This window comes from Saccostrea cucullata, unplaced genomic scaffold (assembly GCF_032062105.1).
Source record: "Saccostrea cucullata isolate Sc308-1 unplaced genomic scaffold, CSIRO_AGI_Scuc_v1 ctg12814, whole genome shotgun sequence".
NCBI classification, from domain to species: Eukaryota; Metazoa; Mollusca; class Bivalvia; order Ostreida; family Ostreidae; genus Saccostrea; species Saccostrea cuccullata.
Window position 1 is genome coordinate 6,225 of NW_026921385.1, and position 12,405 is coordinate 18,629.

Genomic DNA, 12,405 nt, shown 5'->3' on the forward strand with positions numbered 1-12,405 from the left:
AGACAAGGAGTTAGAAAAAAAATGAGCACCGATTCATTATTTTTTGAAAGATGTTATCTTATATTTACAACTGCTTTTGCAAATAAAAAGCAAGCTAACATTAATCAATATGTTTGCTAAAACTTTTGTAATTATGAGACTACATCTTTAAAAAAATGATTCAATGTGTGTGACAAGTCATTCTCCTTTATGCAATGAGTATACATGGCTTATATACTAGTATATCCAAAACATTTGATAGACTACAACTTGAAATTTGTTATTAAATCAGTAGGAAAAATTTTAGGAGCTAATGATAAAAATTCAAGATAAGTTTGTGAAACAAAGAGGCTTATGATAAATGCTGTCTTTTGCAGGTCAAACATCAAGGTCAATATAAAAGTAGTTTTGGTACCAAAAGAAACGTTCCTCACAATAAGTCTACCTTCTAAAATAAAACCCGTAAAAGCAGCAACAGTTCAGTAATTATGACCAAAGTTAGAGACTTTCAAAAGTAGGTCAAACTGGACAAGGTCAAGGAGTCAATATCAATGATACCCGAAAGAATTTCAGAAAGAATACACAGGGGAAATATTAAAGTCACGAAATCAACCATTCAAAAGTTATTACCAAAGTTTTTCAAAAGAGGTCAAAGTCTGATGTCCAAATAAAAGGATAAATAATAAAAAGAAAATATTGGTATACAACAGAAGCTCTTACCACAAGAAATGAACCGGTAAAATAGTTAACCCCTAGCACTAAATATTCAGTAAATACGTCCAAAGTTAACGTTTTTGAAAAGTAGGTCAAATCCATAAGATCAAGGTTAAAGGTCATTACTGTTTGTACTCAGGAGAAGGTCTAATCAAAATATATGCGTGAGGAGTATGATATCACTTGATGTAACTGTGTAGTAGCTATGGCTAAGAATAAAAACGAAACAATAAAATGTACTGTCTGTCTTTATGTACATGCTATTCATAGTTTATTTAAAACATGATGATAAATCTAGATCTCTTCCGAGGAGACGAATATACAATCCGAAGAAGATATAATTCGTCTTCCGAGGAGAGGAATATACGATCCGAGGATCATCAAGATGACTTCCGAGGAGACGAATATACGATCCGACATTAATAATACTCATTAATGATTAGAACTTTATACACCATACATAATGAAATTATATAACAAAAAAAAAATGGTTGCAAATGTTTATTTTAATTCAAAGAGAATGAATCATTATGTAACAGAACACTCTTCATGCTCCAAATGAAATGGAGAATCCTTATACAAAGAAAAGGGAAGTTTTAGTCCGTCTTCTCCCGTATAGAGACGTGTAATTCTCTCCGTCACCCAGCGCCACCTGCCGTCGTTATGACAAGTCAAAAGGAGGCGCAAAGATTGGGTCAACTGCTTTTGCTTTATCGTTAGGATTCCAGTTCTGATACGTCTCTACTGGTGTCCAATTATCAAAAATGAGTTTTTCATTGTCGTCAAATGTCAAAACATTGGCACGAAATGCAAATGAACCGTTGAGATCAACTTCTGCAGAAAAGGACAAGAAAAAAATTATATCATCTTCAAATTTGAAACACCACCGATACAATATGAGTTGTTGCTTTACATCCTGAATGCTCTAAAAATTATACAATTTGATCCGCTGTATCCAAATTCAGTAGACATTTGAATGGAAAGTATATTTTTGCGTCGTGGTACGTGTAACAATATAATATTTTCTAACGAGCATAAGCAAACTTAAGCCGAACTTTATTTCAGTTTGAATAACAAAGGACTATAATGTTTTGAGTGAAATTAGAAATAAACAATTTTAATAAACTGCAGAAATATATTTTCCAGATTTAATGTGCAGCTTTTTTATTTAGACTTTAAAATCAGATTTGTAGAAAGCAAAAATTAAAAAAAAATAAAATAACGATATAACTTTTTATCAAAGGTGTTTAAATATGATGTACATAATTTTTTATGAAAGAGTATCAATTTTTTGATCAAATACAAATTAGAGAAATTTGACAAAAATATTTTTTTTGTTATTGTAGGCGTGTGATAAAAATGAAAGCATGTTATGAATTAGTTGTTTACATATATAGCCAGGTTTATGGGGTTTACACCTTAGAACCTCCTAAGAAACAACAGCATACAATAACAAGATGTGTTTGTGAAACACTGATGCCACTATGTGGCAACATGGTGAAGGTTAAGCTTTCTCAAATGCAGATCAAATACGTACCTAAAGTACATGTAAGGCCTTTCCATAAAATAAACATCTGACATAGAAAACCCTTGCACCACCCTTGGATACTGCCAAGGTAAGCGTTTTTAATAGTAGGTCAAAAACCAAGGTCAAAGTCAAGGTGTTAAAAGTGTTTATATCCAATGAAAGGTTTTCTCACAATGACTACATAAGTGAAGTTTGAAAGACCTAAACCTTGCAATTCAAAAGTTATGGCCAAAGTGAAAGTTTTCTTGTTAATACGGAAATATCTAAAGTCAAAATGTCAAAACTAGTAGTTTCAACGGAAAGCTCTTGTCACAAAGAATTGATATTTAGAATATGATATTCCTAGTAGCTATTGTTCAAGAATTAGGTCCAAAGTAAAAGTTTGGATTTTTTGTGTAAAAATATGTCAAACTCCAAGGTCAAAGGGTCAAGGTTTTTAATATTAAATAAAAGGTCTCGTCCTTACCGTTCAAACGTTATGGCCAAGCTTAAACAAGTACTAAAATCTCCAAGGTCAAAGTTGTTGGTATCCAATGAAATGTTTCTTAACAAAGAAATATATATGTGAATTATATGTAAATTGTAACTATCTTGGTATCCACTGTTGCAATGATATGGCAAAAGTAAAAGTTTGGAATTTTTGTGTAAAACTAGATCAAACTCATAGGTCAAGGTCAAAATGTCAATTGATTTGGTACCCTAAGAAAGGTCTTGTCACAAAGAATACACGTGTGATATATAATAGTCATAGCTCCACTAAATCGAAAGCTATGGACATTATTAAAGTTTTTGCGCACAAACGGACAAACAGACAGAGAGACACACAAAGAGAGAGAGACAGACAGACAGAGAGACAGACAGACAGACAGACAGACAGAGGGACAGACACGACAAACACTATAAATGTTACATACAAATGATGTTTTAATGATCACATTGTATATGACCAAGTTATGTGATAAGTAGATTGTTTAAATACCCGGATGGAAACATTTAACTATAAAATGTGTTGTTTCATTACCCGGATGTATGCGGTTTACGCCTAAAAACCTCCCATATCCGTCACCATACCAGACTAGAAGCTCTTCATCCGGCTCTACGTCACGTGACGTCATATAGAAGATGATGCCCTCGCACGTGATAGGAACAACATTTTCCTGTTGATATTTTGCGGGAGAATTAACAAATCGTAACCAGTTACTACAGGCCGGATCTTCTGCATCTATGTTGTAAGTACCATTAGTCCCCTGTTTATCTACCTTTGAAAACAAAAAGATCCTAATGGTTAAGAATGAATTTCAGTTCAGAATATGTTGTATATATTATACTTGATGCAATCAGATCCATGTTGATCAAAAAAACTTTAAGGTAATGAATATTTAGGGATTAAATGAATCTAAAAAAATATAGTGTTGTGAGAGTGTTACATTACCAATACTAGTCCCCTACCGTGTAATCTGGTTTCCTCTAAAATTGAAATTTTTATCAGAAATCACTGAAGAGGATCAAAAATAAGAATTTATCTATAACTCATCAAAGTCAAGCAACATACACAGAAGCTAGTCAAACGGATAAACAGACGGACAGGGAGGAACGAAAGCAGAGGAAATTTTAGTCCATCTGTTTTCAACAACAGGGAACTAGAAATATGTAATTAAAATATGCAACTGCGATTCGTTTTCATTTAGTTTGATTGTTTGTGTGATTTTACCTGCCATGAATAGAAATCATCCTTCTTGTCTACAGTGTGAATAAGTTCTTCATAAACACCGAGGATCGTGAACTTCGGAACAAAGGTCTCCCCCCATGCGCCCATCCCCGCTCCCGGAAGTGACGAAGATTTGATGGCGAATCCTGCGGGCGTGGTCAGATTAGCCCTCTGGTGACCAAGGAACCTAGAGGAATCTTACATGTACAAGATAATGTCAAGGACATGAAACAGAGGTCAAGGACACATGATTTTAAGTATAATATTAACTTCTTACATGATTCATCTAACTACAAATATAACATTTAGACAACAACAAAGTCAGTGAAACTCTACTTAAAGGAAACTTAATGGTGGAGGTCTAGCATTAAGGAAGCTCTAAATACTGCACATAAAAGAGTTCCTTATGCCACCTATCAGAGACCTTTAGTCTACAAACCATTTTAGTGTATTTTTGTGTTGAAGTATTGCCTGTATAGATATTTAAGATGCAACATTTTTTGGCATTCTACTATGTATCGTGAAACAAACTCTAAACGATGCATTTTTTTTATTTTGCTGTACATACCTTAGCATTAGGATTGTGTTTATATTTCGAACTTTGTACACCATGCTATATGAAATCTGCACAAACTGAGGAGAGAAAATAAATACATTTAGAATATTGTCCTTACTTTGCAAGCATATTTTCCCCTGATATAAAATGAATTTAAAACTTTATAAGACAATTTTAAAAAACCAAACCTGGTTAAAACAATATCTTTTTAGCATAACAAACGTCTAAAGTGCCTATCCATGGAAGCACTCTAACAATTTAAATGTGTATTATCACTGTCTTGATTGGAGAGGTAGACTTTTATCAAACTTATCATTACATGTAAATAAGGCATTTTACTAGTTTTGATCCATTTTTATCTGTATTTCCTTTTCCCTTTTAAAAAATTTCTGATAAAAAATGTACAAACTGACAGATATTGACTTTTTTTTTTTATCCTTTTTTAAAGAAAATCAGCAACAAACAAACACTCATTATAGTAAGAGTTATTTTTTTGTCAGATAGTTAGTTAACCTTAAAAATTGTTCTATCTGACTATGTATACGTATACGTATCCGTATCCATCAATGAAAGGCATCTCCATCATATGTTAAACCATCTGGTTACATTTCCATTGCTTAATTCATGTCTAGTTTTTAACCTAATTAACAAAGAAATGATATGTAGTGTTATTTTTAATAAAATTATATCAGTTGCTATACACGCCTTATGCATCATGTTTTTTTTTGGGGGGGGGGGGGGGGGGGGGTAAGGGGGGGGGGTAAAATTTTAAAAAAAAAATTAGAAAAAAAGTTTTTTTTATTTAAATGTGTGGAAAATCTTTTTCTCTCTCTCTCAATATTAGGGTATTCATTTTTCATTCTTGAAATAACAATTAAAGAACACGTACACATGTCCCCAGTAATACATACACGTAATTTTAAAACAGTTAAACATCTTTTGTAAATACTGGAGTTGTACATTAACTGGGAAAATTTAAAATGGGGAAAAAAATGGTATGGGGATTCATGAAAATGTCCATCCTCATTTCCTTTTTTTATCATCTTCTTGCCATTTTTACACGTACTTGATGGTCATAGTATCAAACACTGGAATTCCGGAGCAGTTTGAATACACTCCTAAATTGTAGGTTGATAGCTGTATCATGGGCGTTTGAAGCGAATAGAAAGGGGGGTAAATGAAAGTGGGGGGGGGGGGCTAAACCAAAAAAAAAAATAAAAACCCCAATTTTAAGTACCTATACATTATGTCTATCTTTCCAAGAAAGTGGGGGAGGGTATGCCCCTCTCCCCCCCCTTTCCCGGTTCCGACGCTTATACGTATCCAGGGTTTCAAGGAGCTTGAGAATTGACTGTGTTCAATGTCCAAAAGTGTTGCGTTAAAACGCTAAATTGTTAGACTTGATTGATAAAACATTTGTCATAAAGGGGGGGGGGGTAATTGTTAGGTTATGATGTATCTTCCTCTCTTAATCTATTCTTTTTTCATATTAACTTCTTTTCATGAAAGTTACATGATAATATCAAATTTTATGTAAGCGCATGGTGAGGTATAGATGTCGGAACTGGGGGGGGGGGGGGGGGGGCAGGGGGCTTAGTGCCCCCCACTTTATTTGCAAAGATGGACATAATATATGCATTGGACATCGAGGCTTAGGATAAGCCCCTTCCCCACTTTCAATAGGCACGTTCTATTTCAGTTATAGAAGAGTAAGTGGAAGTGTTTGAAAAAAAATGGTATTGAAAAAAGTTCAACCCCCCCCCCCTGCACACACTCACATACATAATTTTTTTTTATGGGTTTTGGAGAATGAAATGAACAATTTATTTGCTTGTCAAGGTTTTTCAGAGCTGAATTTTTCTCTTTGCTTCCGATGCCAATGTGAGGGGAGGGGAAAAGGAGAGTGAACTGGCTATTCAAAGCATATACTCAATACTTGTAACGGTACTGAAGCGAATTATGAAATCAATTTGAAAACCCTCTTTAAAATGGCTTCAGAGTTTTATCGACCGCGTTGATGATAAGGTATTTTGAATTTCAGTGTGTGAGAAGGGGGGGGGGGGATCTGTTATGTCATGTAATGTTATATGAAAAATACAGCATAAAAATAAAATATCGTAATATTATGAGAGAGGAAAAAGAGAAAGGGGATTTTTTAACAAATATTTTGAAACAAAATGAAATTAATTTTAAAACAATATTATTAAAACAAAATATTTTACACTTCATTTTCATTTTTGTTAAATCAATATTTTTCTCCGAAATGATAGAGGTTTACTGCAGTTTAGTATTTTTAATGGAAAAATTGCCATTTGCTATTTTCAAATGCATGATTGTGTTTTAATTAACCATAAACAGTGATGGACATTGTATTAAATGATTTAGACATCGGGGTCGAGATGATTCTTATCTCGATACGGATACGGATCGTATACGGATACGCCAGATAGAACAATCTCTATTACTTACACTTCTTCTTCTCGGACTCAATGTCCCATTCCCTCTGGAGCAATCTTATAGAGTTCCTGTTAATGTAATAGGGTTCCAATTAATTTAATACAGTTCCAATGAATGTGATGAGACTTTTTCTTCTTCATGTAATAGAGCTCCTATTATTGTAATAAAGTTTCCTGTATAATAATGAGTAGCATATATTACTGTAAATCACTTTTTATTCGCAAGAACATTATTTTCGCGTAATTACGCGAGACAGCGTGTTCGCGAAAATTACATTTTTTCGCGTATTAAAGTATTCCTTACGATAATATAGAGGAATAACAACTATTCGTGAGAAATGCCCGCTTACAAAGAGGTTATGACAATCTGGCAAAATAAGGTGTTTCAAAAATTAAGGATTTACAGTATGATAAAGTTCCTTTTAATGTAATGGAGTTTTTTTATTGTGCAATAGTCTCTTTTAATGAAAGTTTGTTATAAAGTATTTTATTACAGATTCTGTTAATCTAATAAGTCCTTGTTATTGTAATAGATTTCTTGTAGTTGTATTAGAGTTTTTTTAAATGTAATAGAAATCCCGTTAATGTAATAGACTTCCTGGTCGTTTAATAGAGTTCCTCTTATTGCAAAATTCCCGTTAATGTTATTAAGTTCCTGTAAATCTGTAAAATATAAAGTCCCTGTTAATATAATAAATTTCTGTTAATGTGGTAGAATGATGCAGGTTTAGCCTATTGTGACAAGTAAAAAAGTTGAACAGAAAAACCAGAGAACTACAGAGCCTTGAGTGTACATATTGATGTACTTTTGATTTTTTTAAAGAGGGCTACATTTCTGCAGCTCGTGAATTCAGAACAAAAGCATTCTGGAAGATATAATGAAAAATAGTTTATCCTTAAAATATATTCAAGGTCAGCCTTCTCTCTCTTTTTTTTAAATTTAAGCAATTTTCCTCTTGCATATGTATATGATGGTTGTGTAACCTTAGATCTACAGGGCAATTTCATGCATGTTATCGCCCAGCATAAGTAATTTGTTTAATTGACGTTGAGATTGAATATTGTTCGTTATTTCCATATCCTTCTCAAAAGGAATGTTTACAGAATTAGATTTTAAACGTAATTTCTATTATACGGTTCAGGTTAAAAATAAATAGTTTTTTAATTAATTTACTATATTGTATAACAACGTCTCGAAATTGGCAGTCAGAAATTAACAAATAAAAATCTTCGTTTACCAAATTTTTTTTAAAAATAACATTCCCTCCGTTTCTTACTTTCAATATATTTGGTGAGTATGTTTTCTTTTTCCCCCAGCAGGACGACCATGTAGCCCCCGCGGTGACAGAAGTCACAGGAATTAACATGGACGTCGGTTCCTTGTGGAAAGAGAAACACCAACCACTCACACTGATAAATCCTGGGGAGCATCTCAAAACCTCTGATCCAGAAATCCCAGAGGACCATTTCAAAGGTTCCAAATTAATGGCGATCAACACTGTCAACTGATATAAATCATATAAAGGTAGTAATGTTTTCTAGATTATGCTTTTAATTTTAAGATATTTCCACTCTCACAATTTTATGTTTTCACATTGTAGAATGTTTCATGTAATTATATAACGTTTCATATACTTCAATTCACGTCAATGAGCCAGGTAAATATGATACAATTTCAATGATAAGATTTGAGGAATAAACCTTTTTTTTAAAAATGTTTAAAATAATTCATAACTTCAGGAAGTTTGTGCGTAATCCTACGTTTTGATAAAGCGTATAAATTAAGTTGAAATATGCTTAAATTTGTATCATTTAATTTCAGTCTAGAAGATTTTTCGGGTGACTAGACCGTGTTTAAGGATAAAAATTGAATTTTTTATCCAATCAAACATTGTGTTACATCTAGAATTAAATTATTAACGTTAAATATTCTACAGAACTAAAATTTTCCTCCCTTTTACGGCGGAGGAAGTTTTTCTTCAGAAAAAAAATCCTTACAGTTGTTCTGAATGTGTCACAATATTAACAATGTTTCAATATTTTTTCTATTTTCTTTTTGATATACTGATATGTAGAGTTATAGTTTGAATTTGTTTTTTACATCAAAAGTGTAATTATTTATTTGTCCGTTTTTGTCAGGTCAGAGTTTATAGTGTATTTTAGTCCGTTTCCTTTTCATCTCTTTGTTTATCTTTAGTGTATTTTTAGAAAAGGGGAGTAAGTTTAGCAGAAGATCAAGTTGATGTCAGCTACATAATGTAGATCGTTTAATAAATAGATTTTAATAGAGATTTCAGTCATTTATATTTACAGAAGGGGGAAAAGGGAAAGTTAGGAAAAAAGAATGATTTTAAGATGATACAGATTTATAAGAATAATAAGATTGTGATATATAAGGTGAAAGAACTAGAGCCAGGTTTTTGTTTATTCAGTGTTTGTTATCATAATAGTTAATCTGTATAAATAGGTTGGAGTTAAAAAATAGAAAATAATAATATATATATACTTGTAATTTTTAGTTTTGTACTTATTTGATTTACGTGTATGTTCAAATTTTCAAATGTGGCATTTTTTATTGCTTTTCTTTTGTTTTCATCATGTCTTTGTATTGTTTTGTTTATGTGCTTGTTTACCAAATGTGAAACCAAAAAACCCAGTGTATATTCAGCAAAGGATAATCGGCAGTCGCCACAACAGATTCGAAACCTCGATTTACAACAAATTCAAAACTTAAAAACCCTCTCCTTTTCTGTCTTTTACAATAATTTGGAAGGTTGGCTTTTTGCGTGGACCCTGCGGTCCACGCAGTAAATATATAAGCGAAGTTAAACCGGATGCCCTGGGCAAACGACAGGCTACGGATGCGTGCGAATGCTAGAGAGTTATTTATGTTATAAGAAGGATTTTATAGATGGTCATATCATTATGATTGCTCTTTTTCCTGAATAACAGGTTAAGCCTTGAGTGCATATTGATTGTTAAATAATATCTTGATTAGTTCTCCAAAATCACTTAAACTATTAAGGAAAAATATTAGTTGTGGAAGTCAGCCATACGTTTAAACAAAAAGTTCCTGTATTTTAAACACAATTGTGTAGTCCCTAGCAAGAATCAATGGTTAACGCATTGTTTTTTTTTTTCTCTTTATAACAAAAAGTAAATAATAATTTGATTAATAAATTAAATTTGAAACAAAATAAAAGGATTAGATTTATAATCAACCTACATTTATCACACATGTATTCAATAGTATGAATTTACAAAATATACAGCCTTCTCAAACACTGCTTTTTACACACTTGTAAAACACCTTTTAAGTGTATATGTAATATGTGGCTGATAATACAAATACTTTATTCATCAACATATATGTAATATAAATGAGAGCTTTATATTAGAAGTTAACCATAATTTATATATGTACATTAGTATATTAAATGTGTGGTTAATAATACACATAAACTATACATGGCATTTGTGCTTTATATTTAACACATGTAAACCATGAGTTCATTTACGTATGTGTAACATGTGGTTGACTATATACATGTTTACCATAAATTCATTAACGTACGTGTAACGTATGGTTGACAATAAAATGTAAACCATACGTTTATTAACGTAGGTGTAACATATGGTTGCACATAACATATGTTACACGTACGTTTCACGTATGAAACACATACGTGTATTCCAAAGATACGTTTAACGTGAAACGTATGTAGTCACACATTTGTCATACGTACGTTGTATCACATACGTGAAACGTATGTTTGTAACACACGTATGTGATACGTACACTTCACATATGTGATACAAGTGTTATGTACAACCATATGTAACACGTACGTGGTACAATTAGCTGTGTATATCAGATGTATTTTAGATATAAAAATTTGAGATGTTTTTCGAAATGAAAACTATTTCAAATTTTACGAAATTCCTAAAGAATTGAGAAAGTTTGGGAAAACGTCCCCATTCTGCGGCTACCTTTGGCCTCAGTTTATAATTAGAATTGAAATAATTGCTAAGTTTTAAAACAATCATTATCTTTTGTTATTACAGAATATCAAAATTGTTACTGTGTTTTTGTTTGTCATGTATACATACACGGTAGGAATCATAACCCCGGGGAAGGGCAGGGCCATTATAGGGGAATCAAAGATTTACATAGAAATGTATAGGAAAAATCTTTGAAAATCTGCTCAGGAAACACTGGGCCAAAAAACCTGTAACATATGTGCCCATGGAAGGATCATGCTATAGTGTAGGGTGGGGATGCATTATGTATAACAAGGGGGAAATCTGGTAAAGAACAGAACGGTCAAAGCTTCTCAACTGAGCAATGTGGCCTAAAGGCCTCTTGTTTAACAAGCTTATTCTTTAACATGCATTCTCTGTAAGCACCAAAAAAATTACTATAGGGTTTGGAAACGACATATCTCCAATTTTGATGAAATTTGCACCAGAGGTGCACCTTGGTACAAAACCAGCAAATATTGTGTTAGAAGTTTCCCACGTGCACCCGGTTGCCATGGAGACGGATCCATTGAATTTGGCCATTTTCGGCCATTTTTGACCAAACAAAAGCATGAAAATTGAGGAAATATGAATGAATTTTTATCTTTATGTAGTGAACTCAAATATAAATCTTTGTATCATAAGAAAACATCAATTGTTTAAGAATACAGGGCATATAACCAGTTATTCCAGAATTGATCCCACTCTTAGAAAATGGTTAGGCAAAATAGGATGCTCCTTCGTTTCATTTATGAAAATGTTATGAGCAATTACATTTGCATAAAAAATGTTTTAGCATTTCTCTCTTCTCTAAGAATAAGATCCATTAAATATTCATGATTTAGCACCTCTGAAAAACCCAGCGGGGTATTTAGTCCCGTTTGGACAGATCTAGTTTAAACTGACATAGTGATTTGATTTGGGTCTGACATTAGCACATTGACTTTTACAGTATATTTCATAATTACCCAGCAATGCCATCTAAAACTCTGCCCAAATTTCATTTTTTTGGATTTTTCTGAAATATATCTATTTTTAGATACATGTCATTAAAAATAGCATTGAGATCCCACTCGAATTTTTTCATGAGTGGACACTCCTAATACTGATGTTTGACGACACGTATATGATTTGAAAAATTTCCGTAGACAATTTTTTTATTTAGCCTTAAATTTCTCAAAAAATGCAAAATTTTCCATTTTTCACATTTTGAGAAACTATGCTATTTTGCCGAACCATTTTCTAAGAATGGGGTCAATTCTGGAATAACTGGTTATATGCTCTGTATTCTTTAACAATTGATGTTTTCTTATGATACAGAGATTTATATCCGAGTTCACTACATAAAGATAAAAATGCATTCATATTTCCTCAATTTTCATGCTTTTATTTGGTCAAAAATGGCCGAAAATGGCCAAATTCAATGGATCCATCTCCATGGCAA

General features: G+C 32.5%; 1 pseudogene; it reads right to left on the reverse strand.

Annotated features, from left to right (window-relative positions):
• Nucleotides 1–1,221: 1,221 nt before the first annotated feature.
• LOC134259853 (histone-lysine N-methyltransferase PRDM7-like) lies at nt 1,222–8,446 on the reverse strand (annotated as a pseudogene).
• Between the last annotated feature and the right edge of the window lie 3,959 nt (nt 8,447–12,405).